Source organism: Aegilops tauschii, chromosome 5, assembly GCF_002575655.3.
Source record: "Aegilops tauschii subsp. strangulata cultivar AL8/78 chromosome 5, Aet v6.0, whole genome shotgun sequence".
NCBI classification, from domain to species: Eukaryota; Viridiplantae; Streptophyta; class Magnoliopsida; order Poales; family Poaceae; genus Aegilops; species Aegilops tauschii.
In genome coordinates this window covers 423405240-423420693 of record NC_053039.3, presented here as the reverse complement: position 1 = coordinate 423420693, position 15454 = coordinate 423405240, and positions in this window count along the sequence as shown.

Below are 15454 nucleotides of genomic sequence, written 5' to 3'. Positions count from 1 at the left end.
CAAATTGGTTCGACATTCCCTAAAAAAACAAATTGGTTCGCCAATAAATTGTTTTCTGAGGAGATAGAAGAGGAAAGTTTTTCTTTTTTGCGAGTAAGATAGAAGAGGAAAATTAAACACACGTGTTACATTGGACTTCTTAGAGGCAGTGAAAGCACAAGGTTTGAGCAAAATGTTTAGAATACTCCAAAATATGAAGGAAATAAAGAATTTATATCTGAATTTTCAAAGATTTAGAATACTCTCTTTTATTTAGGATAGTGGGGTTACTTTAGTTGGGGATGGTGTTGATCCGTGCTAGAGAACTCACCCAAGCGGCTGTTGGGAAACGTAGCATGCAATTTCAAAAAAAAATCCTACGCTCACGCAAGATCTATCTAGGAGATGCATAGCAACGAGAGGGGGAGAGTGTGTCCACGTACCCTCGTAGACCGAAAGCGGAAGCGTTAGGTTAACGCGGTTGATGTAGTCGAACGTCTTCGCGATCCAACCGATCAAGTACCGAACGTACGGCACCTCCGAGTTTAGCACACGTTCAGCTCAATGACGTCCCTCGAACTCTTGATCCAGCAGAGGGTCGAGGGAGAGTTTCGTCAGCACGACGGCGTGGTGACGGTGATGGTGATGTGATCCGCGCAGGGCTTCGCCTAAGCACTACGACGCTATGACCGGGGGAGTAAACTGTGGAGGGGGGCACCACACACGGTTAAGAGAACAAATGTCGTCTTTGGGGTGCCCCCCTGCCCCAGTATATAAAGGAGGAGGGGAGGAGGCCGCCGGCCCTAGGGGGCGCGCCATGGGGGGAAACCGAATAGGACTCCAAGTCCTATTCGGCCCCCCTTCCTTTCTTACGGAGGGGGAAAGGGGAAGGAGAGGGAGGAGGAGAAGGAAAGGGGGCGCCGCCCCCTCCCCTAGTCCTATTCGGACTCCCCATGGGGGCGCGCGGCCACCCCTTGTGGGCTGCCTCCTCTCTCCTCATGGCCCAGGTAGGCCCAATACTTCCCCGGGGGGTTCCGGTAACCCCTCGGTACTCTGAAAAATACCTGAACCACTCCGAAACCATTCCGTTGTCTGAATACTATTGTCCAATATATCAATCTTTACCTCTCGACCATTTCGAGACTCCTCGTCATGTCTGTGATCTCATCCGGGACTCCGAACAATCTTCGGTCACCAAAACACATAACTCATAATACAAATCGTCATCGAACGCCAAGCGTGCGGACCCTACGGGTTCGAGAACTATGTAGACATGACCGAGACACATATCCGATCAATAACCAACAGCGGAACCTGGATGCTCATATTGGTTCCTACATATTCTACGAAGATCTTTATCGGTCAAACCGCAATGACAACATACGTTATTCCCTTTGTCATCGGTATGTTACTTGCCCGAGATTCGATCGTTGGTATCTTCATACCTAGTTCAATCTAGTTACCAGCAAGTCTCTTTACTCGTTCCGTAATGCATCATCTCGCAACTAACTCATTAGTCACATTGCTTGCAAGGCTTATTATGATGTGCATTACCGAGAGGGCCCAGAGATACCTCTTCGGTACTCGGAATGATAAATCCTAATCTCGAACTATGCCAACCCAACAAACACCTTCGGAGACACCTGTAGAGCATATTTATAATCACCCAGTTACGTTGTGAAGTTTGATAGCACACCAGGTGTTCCTCCGGTATTCGGGAGTTGCATAATCTCATAGTCAAATGAATATGTATAAGTCATGAAGAAAGCAATAGCAATAAAACTTAACGTTCATTATGCTAAGCTAACGGATGGGTCTTGTCCATCACATCATTCTCCTAATGATGTGATCCCATTCATCAAATGACAATACATGTCTATGGTCATGAAACTTAACCATCTTTGATTAACGAGCTAGTCAAGTAGAGGCATACTAGGGACACTCTGTTTTGTCTATGTATTCACACATGCATCAAGTTTCCGGTTAATACAATTCTAGCATGAATAATAAACATTTACCATGATATAAGGAAATATAAATAACAACTTTATTATTGCCTCTAGGGCATATTTCCTTCAGCGGCGCTATCGGTGACGGGTCACCGAAAGGCTATTGCAGCTGAGGCTGGTAAGGAGTCCAGGGAGGCATCCACTTCTCTTCCCACCATAGAAGTGAAGGAAATATGCCCTAGAGGCAATAATAAAGTTGTTATTTATATTTCCTTATATCATGATAAATGCTTATTATTCATGCTAGAATTGTATTAACCGGAAACTTAGTACATGTGTGAATACGTAGACAAACAGAGTATCCCTAGTATGCCTCTACTTGACTAGCTCGTTAATCAAAGATGGTTAACTTTCCTAACCATAGACATGTGTTGTCATTTGATGAACGGGATCACATCATTAGAGAATGATGTGATGGCCAAGACCCATCCGTTAGCTTAGCATTATGATCGTTTAGTTTTATTGCTATTGCTTTCTTCATGACTTATACATGTTCCTCTGACTATGAGATTATGCAACTCCCGAATACCGGAGGAACACCTTGTGTGCTATCAAACGTCACAACGTAACTAGGTGATTATAAAGATGCTCTATAGGTGTCTCCGATGGTGTTTGTTGAGTTGTCATAGATCGAGATTAGGATTTGTCACTCCGTGTATCGGAGAGGTATCTCTGGGCCCTCTCGGTAATGCACATCACTATAAGCCTTGCAAGCAATGTGACTAATGAGTTAGTTACGGGATGATGCATTACGGAACGAGTAAAGAGACTTGCCGTAACGAGATTGAACTAGGTATGGTGACACCGACGATCGAATCTCGGGCAAGTAACATACCGATGACAAAGGGAATAACGTATATTGTTATGCGGTTTGACCGATAAAGATCTTCATAGAATATGTAGGAGCCAATATAAGCATCTAGGTTCCACTATTGGTTATAGACCGGAGATGTGTCTCGGTCATGTCTACATAGTTCTCGAACCCGTAGGGTCCGCACGCTTAACGTTCGATGATGATTTGTATTATGAGTTATGTGTTTTGGTGACCGAAGTTTGTTCGGAGTCCCGGATGAGATCACGGACATGACGAGGAGTCTCGAAATGGTCGAGAGGTAAAGATTGATATATTGGAAGGTTATATACGGACACCGGAATGGTTCCGAAGAAGATCGAGGATTTTCAGAGTACGAGGAGGTTACCGGAACCCCCGGGGAAAGTTAATGGGCCTATTGGGCCATAGTGGAGGAGAGGAGGCAGGCCACGTGAGGAGGCGCGCGCCCCCCTTACCCAAACCGAATTGGACTAGGGAGGGGGCGCCCCCCCTATTTCCTTCTCCTCTCTCTCCCTTCCCCTTTCCCTCTCCATTGGAAGGAAGGAGGGGAGCCGAATCCTACTTGGACTAGGAGTCCAAGTAGGACTCCCCCCTTGGTGCCCCCTCCTTGGCCGTTGGCCTCCTCCTCCCCCTCCTTTATATATGTGGCCAGGGGGGGCACCCCAAAGCACAACAGTTGTTTCTTAGCCGTTTGCGGTGCCCCCTCTGCAGTTTACCACCTCGGTCATATTGTCGTAGTGCTTAGGCGAAGCCCTGCACGGATCTCATCACCAACTCCGTCACCACGCCGTCATGCTGACGGAACTCTCCCTTGACCCTCTACTGGATCAAGAGTTCGAGGGACGTCATCGTTCTGAACGTGTGCTGAACACGGAGGTGTCGTACGTTCGGTACTTGGATCGGTTGGATCGTGAAGACGTTCGACTACATCAACCGCGTTACTAAACGCTTCCGCTTTCGGTCTACGAGGGTATGTGGACACACTCTCCTGTCTCGTTGCTATGCGTATCCTTGATAGATCTTGCGTGATCGTAGGAAATTTTTTGAATTACTACGTTCCCCAACAGTGGCATCCGAGCCAAGTCTATGCGTAGATGATATGCACGAGTAGAACACAATGAGTTGTGAGCGATAATAGTCATACTGCTTAGCACCAACGTCTTACTTTGATTCAGCGGTATTGTTGGATGAAGCGGCCCGGACCGACATTACATGACCGCGTTTATGAGACTGGTTCTACCGACGTGCTTCGCACACAGGTGGCTGGCGGGTGTCTTTTTCTCCAACTTTAGTTGAATCAAGTTTGACTACGGCCGGTCCTTGTTGAAGGTTAAAACAGCACACTTGATGAAAAATCGTTGTGGTTTTGATGCGTAGGTAAGAATGGTTCTTGCTAGAAACCAGTAGCAGCCACGTAAAACTTGCAACAACAAAGTAGAGGACGTCTAACTTGTTTTTGCAGGGCATGTTGTGATGTGATATGGTCAAGACGTGATGAGATATAAATTGTTGTATGATATGATCATGTTTAGTAAAAGTTATCGGCAACTGGCAGGAGCCTTATGGTTGTCGCTTTATTGTATGAAATGCAATCGCCATGTAATTGCTTGATGTCGCTTGAAGCTACGTCGGTATTTCCCCAAAGAGGAAGGGATGATGCAGCACAACGGCGGTAGGTATTTCCCTCAGATATGAAACCCAGGTTATCGAACCAGTAGGAGAACCAAGCAACACAATGTAAACAGCCCCTGCACACAGATAACAAATCCTCGCAACCCGACGTGTTAAAGGGGTTGTCAATCCCTTCCGGGGTATGGCGCCTCAAGATAGGCAAACGGACGTGAGATAAAATTGTAGTAGATTGATAGATCGAACGCCAAATAAAATAAATAAGAATAAAACATAGCAAGGTATTTTTGTAATTTTGTTTTAATAGATCTGAAAATAACTGCAAGGAAAAGGTAGACCGCAAAGGCAAATATATGAGAAAGAGACCCGGGGGCCGTAGGTTTCACTAGTGGCTTCTCTTGAGAAAAATAGCAAATGGTGGGTGAACAAATTACTGTTGGGCAATTGATAGAACTTCAAATACTCATGACGATATCCAGGCAATGATCATTATATAGGCATCACGTCCAAGATTAGTAGACCGACTCCTGCCTGCATCTACTACTACTACTCCACACATCGACCGCTATCCAGCATGCATCTAGTGTATTAAGTTCATGGAAAAATGGAGTAATGCAATAAGAACGATGACATGATGTAGACAAGATCTATCTATGTAGAGATAGACCCCATCGTTTTACCCTTAGTAGCAACGATACATACGTGTCGGTTCCCCTTCTGTCATTGGGATCAAGCACCGTAAGATCGAACCCACTACAAAGAACCTCTTCCCATTGCAAGATAAATAGATCAAGTTGGCCAAATAAAACCCAAATATCGGAGAAGAAATACGAGGCTATAAGAGACACTACTGCAGGATGCTGCTAACGCGACACTACGATCAGAGACCCTTCGAGAAACTGTGTGTGATGCCATAATCGCAAACGGTGTTGTATGAAAACCGTCAGAAATGTATAAAACGTTTGCGATGGAGGATGCATCAAACATGGTTCAGGTTTTAGTTGCGTGTGCGATCCAGGGCATACGGTTCAGTCCAATGAACTGTTTGCGATGATGCGGAACAAAAGAAACGAGCAGCCTGATGAAGGCGTGTGCGATATAGAGCATACGGTTCACTCGGATGAACTGTTTGTGATTAGGCAACACAAAAGAAACGGGCAGCCAGATGAAGGTGTGTGCGATATACAGCATACGGTTCACTCGGATGAAATTTTTGTGATTAGGCAACACAAAAGAAACGGTCAGCCAGATCAAGGTGTGTGTGATTGAGGGCATACGCTTCATAAAGATTAACTCTTTGCGATTAGACAACAGAACAGAAACGGGTAAGCCAGATCAAAGTGTCTGCAATTGATGGCATACACTTCACATGGATGAACTGTTTGCGATTAGGCACAACAAACTGAAATAGTTAGATAGATCAACGTGTGTGCGCTAGACGGGCACACCCATTCTAATTAAAAGACGTGTGCTGACATTGCCTATTGCGGTGCACCCTATGGTGCAAACGCCACGTACGCGGCCGAGAAGGCGTACGTGCCCATGTTACGCCTTCCGGGAATAGTGTCGCACTTATAACCGTCAGTAAATTTTGAGCATGCGTCCCGTCACATTCCAAATTGCAAACCTATTCACACCGATCAAAACCTAAACGGTTTCCCACTTAGGAGCGTATTGCTACGCGGTTATAAATACTACTACTCCAAGATGGCTGCACATTCCTCCTCAACTCCTCATCCACAAAAGTCAAAAACAAACAAGTCATTCATCATCGTTCCCTTGCGTCCACCATGGCCAGCGTGAGTTCTGGGTCGAGAGATTGCCACCAGGGAGAGGCGAGCCTGGAAGCGGGAGCACGAGAGATGTCCCGCCTCGCCGCGATAGCAGCCAACATGTCCCGCCGCACGGCCGTAGCAGCAGAGAGGTCCCGCCGCGCCACCGAAGCCGCACGGAGGACCCGTCGCGCTGTCGATGCAGCAGACTGGTCGGGCCGCGCCGCGGAAGCAGAAGAAATGTCCCGTCGCGCCGCGAATGCAGCAGAGATGTCCTCCCTTGCCGCGGCGGCCTGGGAAAATGCCTCGCGGGCAGGCGAGGACTCTTACAGGCGCATGCGTGCCCTTGTCCATACGCAGATGGATCAGATCTCCAGGTGGGCGAGGTTGCAAGATGACCTGCAAGCCTCATTTGAACAGTCTACCGACGTCATCCGGCAACTAAATGAGAGCAATGCGAAGCTCCGGGCCGAGCACGACCTGCTGAGGGCGAAGATCGTCGGAAGTGCGGAGCAGCAGGAGCAGACCACTGCCTTGTTGAAGAGGACTGGCGTCATCGTCGAGAAACTTATGGACGAGAATAACAAGCTACGCATCGAGCGCAGAAGGCTGGTGGAGGAATCCGTGGATGCTCTCAAGCAGCATCTTGAGGACAAGAAAGAGCTCGTCGCCGCTCGCCACGGAGACTAGTTCCCGCGGCCTGTAGCAACGCATCAAGAAAGTAGAGATCAGCGAGCTAGATCGTTGTCTTCCTTCTTCTTTTGCCCTTGTGTATTTCGGGCGTTGCCGCATGTGGCTTTTTTTAATTATGTTTCTAAATATGTAAGACAATTATTATCCACTGTCATCGTCCTTATATTCATCATGCTTTCTATAAGTCGCAGTCGATGCTATATAGGTCCGTCGGATCTTACATCAAGATCCGTGCAAAACTTTCTTTTCAGATTTTCATTTTTCTCTCTTAAATCTCAGTCCAGTGAGACATATAGCCACGCCGTAGAACAGGTGCTTGGGCGACATTAATGGAGACGTTGGGAGGGAGGTGCGCGGCGGGTAGCGGTCAAAGGGCTCTCCTCCCGATGAGCACGCGCAGGGGTCTGATCGCCCGCCTCCCGTACTCAAATAGCTACCCCGCACAGCACCTCCTAGGCAATAAAAAAGGGGACGCGTGGCCGCACGTAATTGGTAAGTCGAACGCCCACGGTTTCAATAATACTTGTGTTTCCGATTTGTAACGTGACAGCACTTGTTCCAAAATGACTTTGTTGATTGTTAATGTGTGGGCCTTCGCAAATCCGCCAAAAAAATTACCGCAGCATGTTGGTGCCATGTCATGACACCATGCCAAGTTTCATGATTTTCAGGCATGTTTGGGAATTACAGGAATTAAAAAACCAAGTTTCTCAATCTTTCCGGCCGAGCCACGACTGAAGGAAATATGCCCTAGAGGCAATAATAAAGTTATTATTTATTTCCTTATATCATGATAAATGTTTATTATTCATGCTAGAATTGTATTAACCGGAAACATAATACATGTGTGAATACATAGACAAACAGAGTGTCACTAGTATGCCTCTACTTGACTAGCTCGTTAATCGAAGATGGTTATGTTTCCTAACCATACACATGAGTTGTCATTTGATTAACAGGATCACATCATTAGGAGAATGATGTGATTGACTTGACCCATTCCGTTAGCTTAGCACTTGATCGTTTAGTATTCTGCTATTGCTTTCTTCATGACTTATACATGTTCCTATGACTATGAGATTATGCAACTCCCGTTTACCGGAGGAACACTTTGTGTGCTACCAAATGTCACAACGTAACTGGGTGATTATAAAGGTACTCTACAGGTGTCTCCAAAGGTACTTGTTGGGTTGGCGTATTTCGAGATTAGGATTTGTCACTCCGATTGTCGAAGAGGTATCTCTGGGCCCACTCGGTAATGCACATCACTTAAAGCCTTGCAAGCATTGCAACTAATGAGTTAGTTGCGGGATGATGTATTACAGAACGAGTAAAGAGACTTGCCGGTAACGAGATTGAACTAGGTATTCAGATACCGACGATCGAATCTCGGGCAAGTAACATACCGATGACAAAGGGAACAACGTATGTTGTTATGCGGTCTGACCGATAAAGATCTTCGTAGAATATGTGGGAGCCAATATGAGCATCCAGGTTCTGCTATTGGTTATTGACCGGAGACGAGTCTCGGTCATGTCTACATAGTTCTCGAACCCGTAGGGTCCGCACGCTTAAAGTTCGATGACGGTTATATTATGAGTTTATGTGTTTTGATGTATCGAAGGTAGTTCGGAGTCCCGGATGAGATCGGGGACATGACGAGGAGTCTCGAAATGGCTGAGACGTAAAGATCGATATATTGGACGACTATATTCGGACTTCGGAAAGGTTCCGAGTGATTCGGGTATTTATCGGAGTACCGGAGAGTTACGGGAATTCGACGGGGAGAAGTATTGGGCCTTATTGGGCCATACGGGAATAGAGGAGAGAGGCCAAAAGGAAGGAGGCGCGCACCCCCCTTTGGTCCGAATTGGACAAGGGGTGCAGCCCCCTTTTCCTTCTCCCTCTCCCCCTCTTTCCTTCTCTCCTACTCCAACAAGGAAAGGAGGAGTCCTACTCCCGGTGGGAGTAGGACTCCCCCCTTGGCGCGCCCTCCTCCTTGGCCGGCCGCCTCCCCCCTTGCTCCTTTATATACGGGGGCAGGGGGCACCCCATAGACACAACAATTGATCTCTTGATCTCTTAGCCGTGTGCAGTGCCCCCCTCCACCATAATCCACCTCGATTATATCGTAGCGGTGCTTAGGTGAAGCCCTGCGTCGGTAGAACATCATCATCGTCACCACGCCGTCGTGCTGACGAAAATCTCCCTCAACACTCGGCTGGATCGGAGTTCGAGGGACGTCATCGGGCTGAACGTGTGCTGAACTCGGAGGTGTCGTGCGTTCGGTACTTGATTGGTCGGATCGTGAAGACGTACGACTACATCAACCGCGTTGTGCTAACGCTTCCGCTTACGGTCTACGAGGGTACGTAGACAACACTCTCCCCTCTCGTTGCTATGCATCACCATGATCTTGCGTGTGCGTAGGAATTTTTTGAAATTACTACGTTCCCCACAGTGGCATCCGAGCCAGGTTTTATGCGTTGATGTTATATGCACGAGTAGAACACAAGTGAGTTGTGGGCGATATAAGTCATACTGCTTACCAGCATGTCATACTTTGGTTCGGCGGTATTGTTGGATGAAGCGGCCCGGACCGACATTACGCGTACGCTTACGCGAGACTGGTTCTTCCGACGTGCTTTGCACAGAGGTGGCTGGCGGGTGTCAGTTTCTCCAACTTTAGTTGAACCAAGTGTGGCTACGCCCGGTCCTTGCGAAGGTTAAAACAGCACCAACTTGACAAACTATCGTTGTGGTTTTGATGCGTAGGTAAGAACAGTTCTTGCTAAGCCCAGTAGCAGCCACGTAAAACTTGCAACAACAAAGTAGAGGACGTCTAACTTGTTTTTGCAGGGCATGTTGTGATGTGATATGGTCAAGACATGATGCTAAATTTTATTGTATGAGATGATCATGTTTTGTAACCGAGTTATCGGCAACTGGCAGGAGCCATATGGTTGTCGCTTTATTGTATGCAATGCAATCGCCCTGTAATGCTTTACTTTATCACTAAGCGGTAGCGATAGTCGTAGAAGCATAAGATTGGCGAGACGACAACGATGCTACGATGGAGATCAAGGTGTCGCGCCGGTGACGATGGTGATCATGACGGTGCTTCGGAGATGGAGATCACAAGCACAAGATGATGATGGCCATATCATATCACTTATATTGATTGCATGTGATGTTTATCTTTTATGCATCTTATCTTGCTTTGATTGACGGTAGCATTATAAGATGATCTCTCACTAAATTATCAAGGTATAAGTGTTCTCCCTGAGTATGCACCGTTGCGAAAGTTCTTCGTGCTGAGACACCACGTGATGATCGGGTGTGATAGGCTCTACGTTCAAATACAACGGGTGCAAAACAGTTGCACACGCGGAATACTCAGGTTAAACTTGATGAGCCTAGCATATAACAGATATGGCCTCGGAATACGGAGACCGAAAGGTCGAGCGTGAATCATATAGTAGATATGATCAACATAGTGATGTGCACCATTGAAACTACTCCATCTCACGTGATGATCGGACATGGTTTAGTTGATTTGGATCACGTGATCACTTAGAGGATTAGAGAGATGTCTATCTAAGTGGGAGTTCTTAAGTAATATGATTAATTGAACTTAAATTTATCATGAACTTAGTCCTGGTAGTATTTTGCAAATTATGTTGTAGATCAAAAGCTCGCGTTGTTGCTTTCATATGTTTATTTTTGATATGTTCCTAGAGAAAACTATGTTGAAAGATGTTAGTAGCAATGATGCGGATTGGATCCGTGATATGAGGATTGTCCTCATTGCTGCACAGAAGAATTATGTCCTTGATGCATCGCTAGGTGACGGACCTATTGCAGGAGCAGATGCAGACGTTATGAACGTTTTGGCTAGCTCAATAGGATGACAACTTAATAGTTTAGTGCACCATGCTTAACGGCTTAGAATCGGGACTTCAAAGACGTTTTGAACGTCATGGGCCATATGAGATGTTCCAGGAGTTGAAGTTAATATTTCAAGCAAATACCCGAGTTGAGAGATATGAAATCTCCAACAAAGTTCTATAGCTAAAAGATGGAGGAGAATTGCTCAACTAGTGAGCATGTGCTCAGATTGTCTGGGTACTATAATCGCTTGAATCAAGTGGGAGTTAATCTTCCAGATAAGATAGTGATTGACAGAGTTCTCTAGTCACCATCACCAAGTTAGTAGAACTTCGTGATGAACTATAGTATGCAAAGGATGAAGAAAATGATTCCCGAGCTCTTCGCGATGTTGAAATCAACGAAGGTAGAAATCAAGAAAGAGCATCAAGTGTTGATGATTGACAAAACCACTAGTTTCAAGAAAAGGGCAAAGGGAAAGAAAGGGAACTTCAAGTAGAATGACAAGCAAGTTGTCACTCCCGCGAAGAAGCCCAAAGCTGGACCAAAGCCTGGAACTGAGTGCTTACACTGCAAAGGAAATGGTCACTGGAAACGGAAATGCCCTGAATATTTGGTGGATAAGAAGGATGGCAAAGTGAACAAGGGTATATTTGATATACAGGTTATTGATGTGTGCCTTACTAGTGTTTATAGTAGCCCCTGAGTATTTGATACTTGTTCGGTTGCTAAGATTAGTAACTCGAAACAGGAGTTACATAATAAACAGAGACTAGTTGAGGGAAGTGACGATGAGTGTTGGAAGTAGTTCCAAGATTGATATGATCATCATCACACACTCCCTATACTTTCGGGATTAGTGTTAAACCTAAATAAATGTTATTTGGCGTTTGCGTTGAGCATGAATATGATTTGATCATGTTTATTGCAATACAGTTATTCATTTGAAGTCAGAGAATAATTGTTGTTCTGTTTACATGAATAAAACCTTCAATGGTCATACACCCAATGAAAATAGTTTGTTGGATCTCGATCGTAGTGATACACATATTCATAATATTGATGCCAAAAGATGCAAAGTTAATAATGATAGTGCAACTTATTTGTGGCACTGTCGTTTGGGTCATATCGGTATAAAGCGCATAAAGAAACTCCATAAAGATGGATTTTCGGAATCACTTGGTTATGAATCATTTGATGCTTGCGAACCGTGCCTTTTGGGCAAGATGACTAAAACTCCGTTCTCCGGAACAATGGAACGAGCTACTGACTTATTGGAAATAATACATACTGATGTATGCAGACCAATGAGTATTAAGGCTTGTGGCGGGTATCATTATTTTCTGACCTTCACAGATGATTTGAGCAGATATGGGTATATCTACTTCATGAAACATAAGTCTGAAACAGTTGAAAGGTTCAAAGAATTTCAGAGTGAAGTAGAAAATCATCGTAACAAGAAAATAAAGTTTCTACGATATGATCGTGGAGATGAATATTTGAGTTACGAGTTTGGCCTTCAGTTAAAATAATGTGGAATAGTTTCACAAACTCATGCCACCTGGAACACCACAGCGTAACGGTGTGTCCGAACGTCATAACCGCACTTTATTAGATATGGTGCGATCTATGATATCTCTTACCGATCTACCACTATCGTTTTGGGGTTATGCATTAGAGACAGCTGCATTCACTTTAAATAGGGCTCCATCAAAATCCGTTGAGATGACGCCTTATGAACTGTGGTTTGGCAAGAAACCAAAGTTGTCGTTTCTTAAAGTTTGGGGTTCGATGCTTATGTGAAAAAGTTTCAACCTGATAAGCTCGAACCCAAATCGGAGAAGTGCGTCTTCATAGAATACCCAAAGGAAACTGTTGGGTACACCTTCTATCATAGATCCGAAGGCAAGATATTCGTTGCTAAGATGGATCCTTTCTAGAGAAGGAGTTTCTCTTGAAAGAAGTGAGTGGGAGGAAAGTAGAACTTGATGAGGTAACTGTACCTACTCCCTTATTGGAAAGTAGTTCATCACAGAAATCTGTTCCTGTGATTTCTACACCAATTAGTGAGGAAGCTAATGATGATGATCATGTAACTTCAGATTAAGTTACTACCGAACCTCGTAGGTCAACCAGAGTAAGATCCGCACCAGAGTGGTACGGTAATCCTGTTCTGGAGGTCATGTTACTTGACCATGGCGAACCTACAAACTATGAGGAAGCGATGATGAGCCCAGATTCCGTGAAATGGGTTGAGGCCATGAAATCTGAGATGGGATCCATGTATGAGAACAAAGTGTGGACTTTGGTTGACTTGCGTGATGATCGGCAAGCCATTGAGAATAAATGGATCTTCAAGAGGAAGACGGACGCTGATAGTAGTGTTACTATCTACAAAGCTCGAATTGTCGCAAAAAGGTTTTCGACAAGTTCAAGGTGTTGACTACGATGAGATTTCCTCACTCGTAGCGATGCTTAAGTCTGTGCGAATCATGTTAGCAATTGCCACATTTTATGAAATCTGGCAAATGGATGTCAAAACTGCATTCCTGAATGGATTTCTGGAAGAAGAGTTGTATATGATGCAACCAAAAGGTTTTGTCGATCCGAAAGGTGCTAACAAAGTGTGCAAGCTCCAACGATCCATCTATGGACTGGTGCAAGCATCTCGGAGTTGGAATATACGCTTTGATGAGTTGATCAAAGCATATAGTTTTATACAGACTTGCGGTGAAGCCTGTATTTACAAGAAAGTGAGTGGGAGCACTACAACCTTTCTGATAAGTATATGTGAATGACATATTGTCGATCAGAAATGATGTAGAATTTTCTGCAAACCATAAAGGAGTATTTGAAAGGAGTTTTTCAAAGAAGGACCTCAGTGAAGCTGCTTACATATTGAACATCAAGATCTATAGAGATAGATCAAGACGCTTGATAAGTTTTTTCAATGAGTACATACCTTGACAAGATTTTGAAGTAGTTCAAAATGGAATAGTCAAAGAAAGAGTTTCTTGCCTGTGTTACAAGGTGTGAAATTGAATAAGACTCAAAGCCCGACCACGGCAGAAGATAAAAAGAGAATGAAAGTCATTCCCTATGCCTCAGCCATAGGTTCTATAAAGTATGCCATGTTGTGTACCAGATCTATTGCATACCCTACCACTAAGTTTGGCAGGGGAGTACAATAGTGATCTAGTATTAGATCACTGGACAGCGGTCAAAATTATCCTTAGTGGAATAAGGATATGTTTCTCGATTATGGAAGTGACAAAAGGTTCGTTGTAAAGGGTTACATCGATGCAAGTTTTGACACTAATCTAGATGACTCTAAGTCTCGGTCTAGATACATATTGAAAGTGGGAGCAATTAGCCAGAGTAGCTCCATGCAGAGCATTGTAGACATAGAAATATGCAAAATACTTACGGATCTGAATGTGACAGACCCGTTGACTAAAATTATCTCACAAGCAAAACATGATCACACCTTAGTACTCTTTGAGTGTTAATCACATAGCAATGTGAACTAGATTACTGATTCTAGTAAACCCTTTGGGTGTTGGTCACATGTCGATGTGAACTATGGGTGTTAACCACATAAAGATGTGAACTATTGATGTAAAATCACATGGCGATGTGAACTAGATTATTGACTCTAGTGCAAGTGGGAGACTGAAGGAAGTATGCCCTAGAGGCAATAATAAAGTTATTATTTATTTCCTTATATCATGATAAATGTTTATTATTCATGCTAGAATTGTATTAACCGGAAACATAATACATGTGTGAATACATAGACAAACAGAGTGTCACTAGTATGCCTCTACTTGACTAGCTCGTTAATCGAAGATGGTTATGTTTCCTAACCATAGACATGAGTTGTCATTTGATTAACGGGATCACATCATTAGGAGAATGATGTGATTGACTTGACCCATTCCATTAGCTTAGCACTTGATCGTTTAGTATTCTGCTATTGCTTTCTTCATGACTTATACATGTTCCTATGACTATGAGATTATGCAACTCCCGTCTACCGGAGGAACACTTTGTGTGCTACCAAACGTCACAACATAACTGGGTGATTATAAAGGTGCTCTACAGGTGTCTCCAAAGGTACTTGTTGGGTTGGCGTATTTCGAGATTAGGATTTGTCACTCCGATTGTCGAAGAGGTATCTCTGGGCCCACTCGGTAATGCACATCACTTAAAGCCTTGCAAGCATTGCAACTAATGAGTTAGTTGCGGGATGATGTATTACAGAACGAGTAAAGAGACTTGCCGGTAACGAGATTGAACTAGGTATTGAGATACCGACGATCGAATCTCGGGCAAGTAACATACCGATGACAAAGGGAACAACGTATGTTGTTATGCGGTTTGACCGATAAAGATCTTCGTAGAATATGTGGGAGCCAATATGAGCATCCAGGTTCTGCTATTGGTTATTGACCGGAGACGAGTCTCGGTCATGTCTACATAGTTCTCGAACCCGTAGGGTCCGCACGCTTAAAGTTCGATGACGGTTATATTATGAGTTTGTGTGTTTTGATGTACCGAAGGTAGTTCGGAGTCCCGGATGAGATTGGGGACATGACGAGGAGTCTCAAAATGGCCGAGACGTTAAGATCGATATATTGGACGACTATATT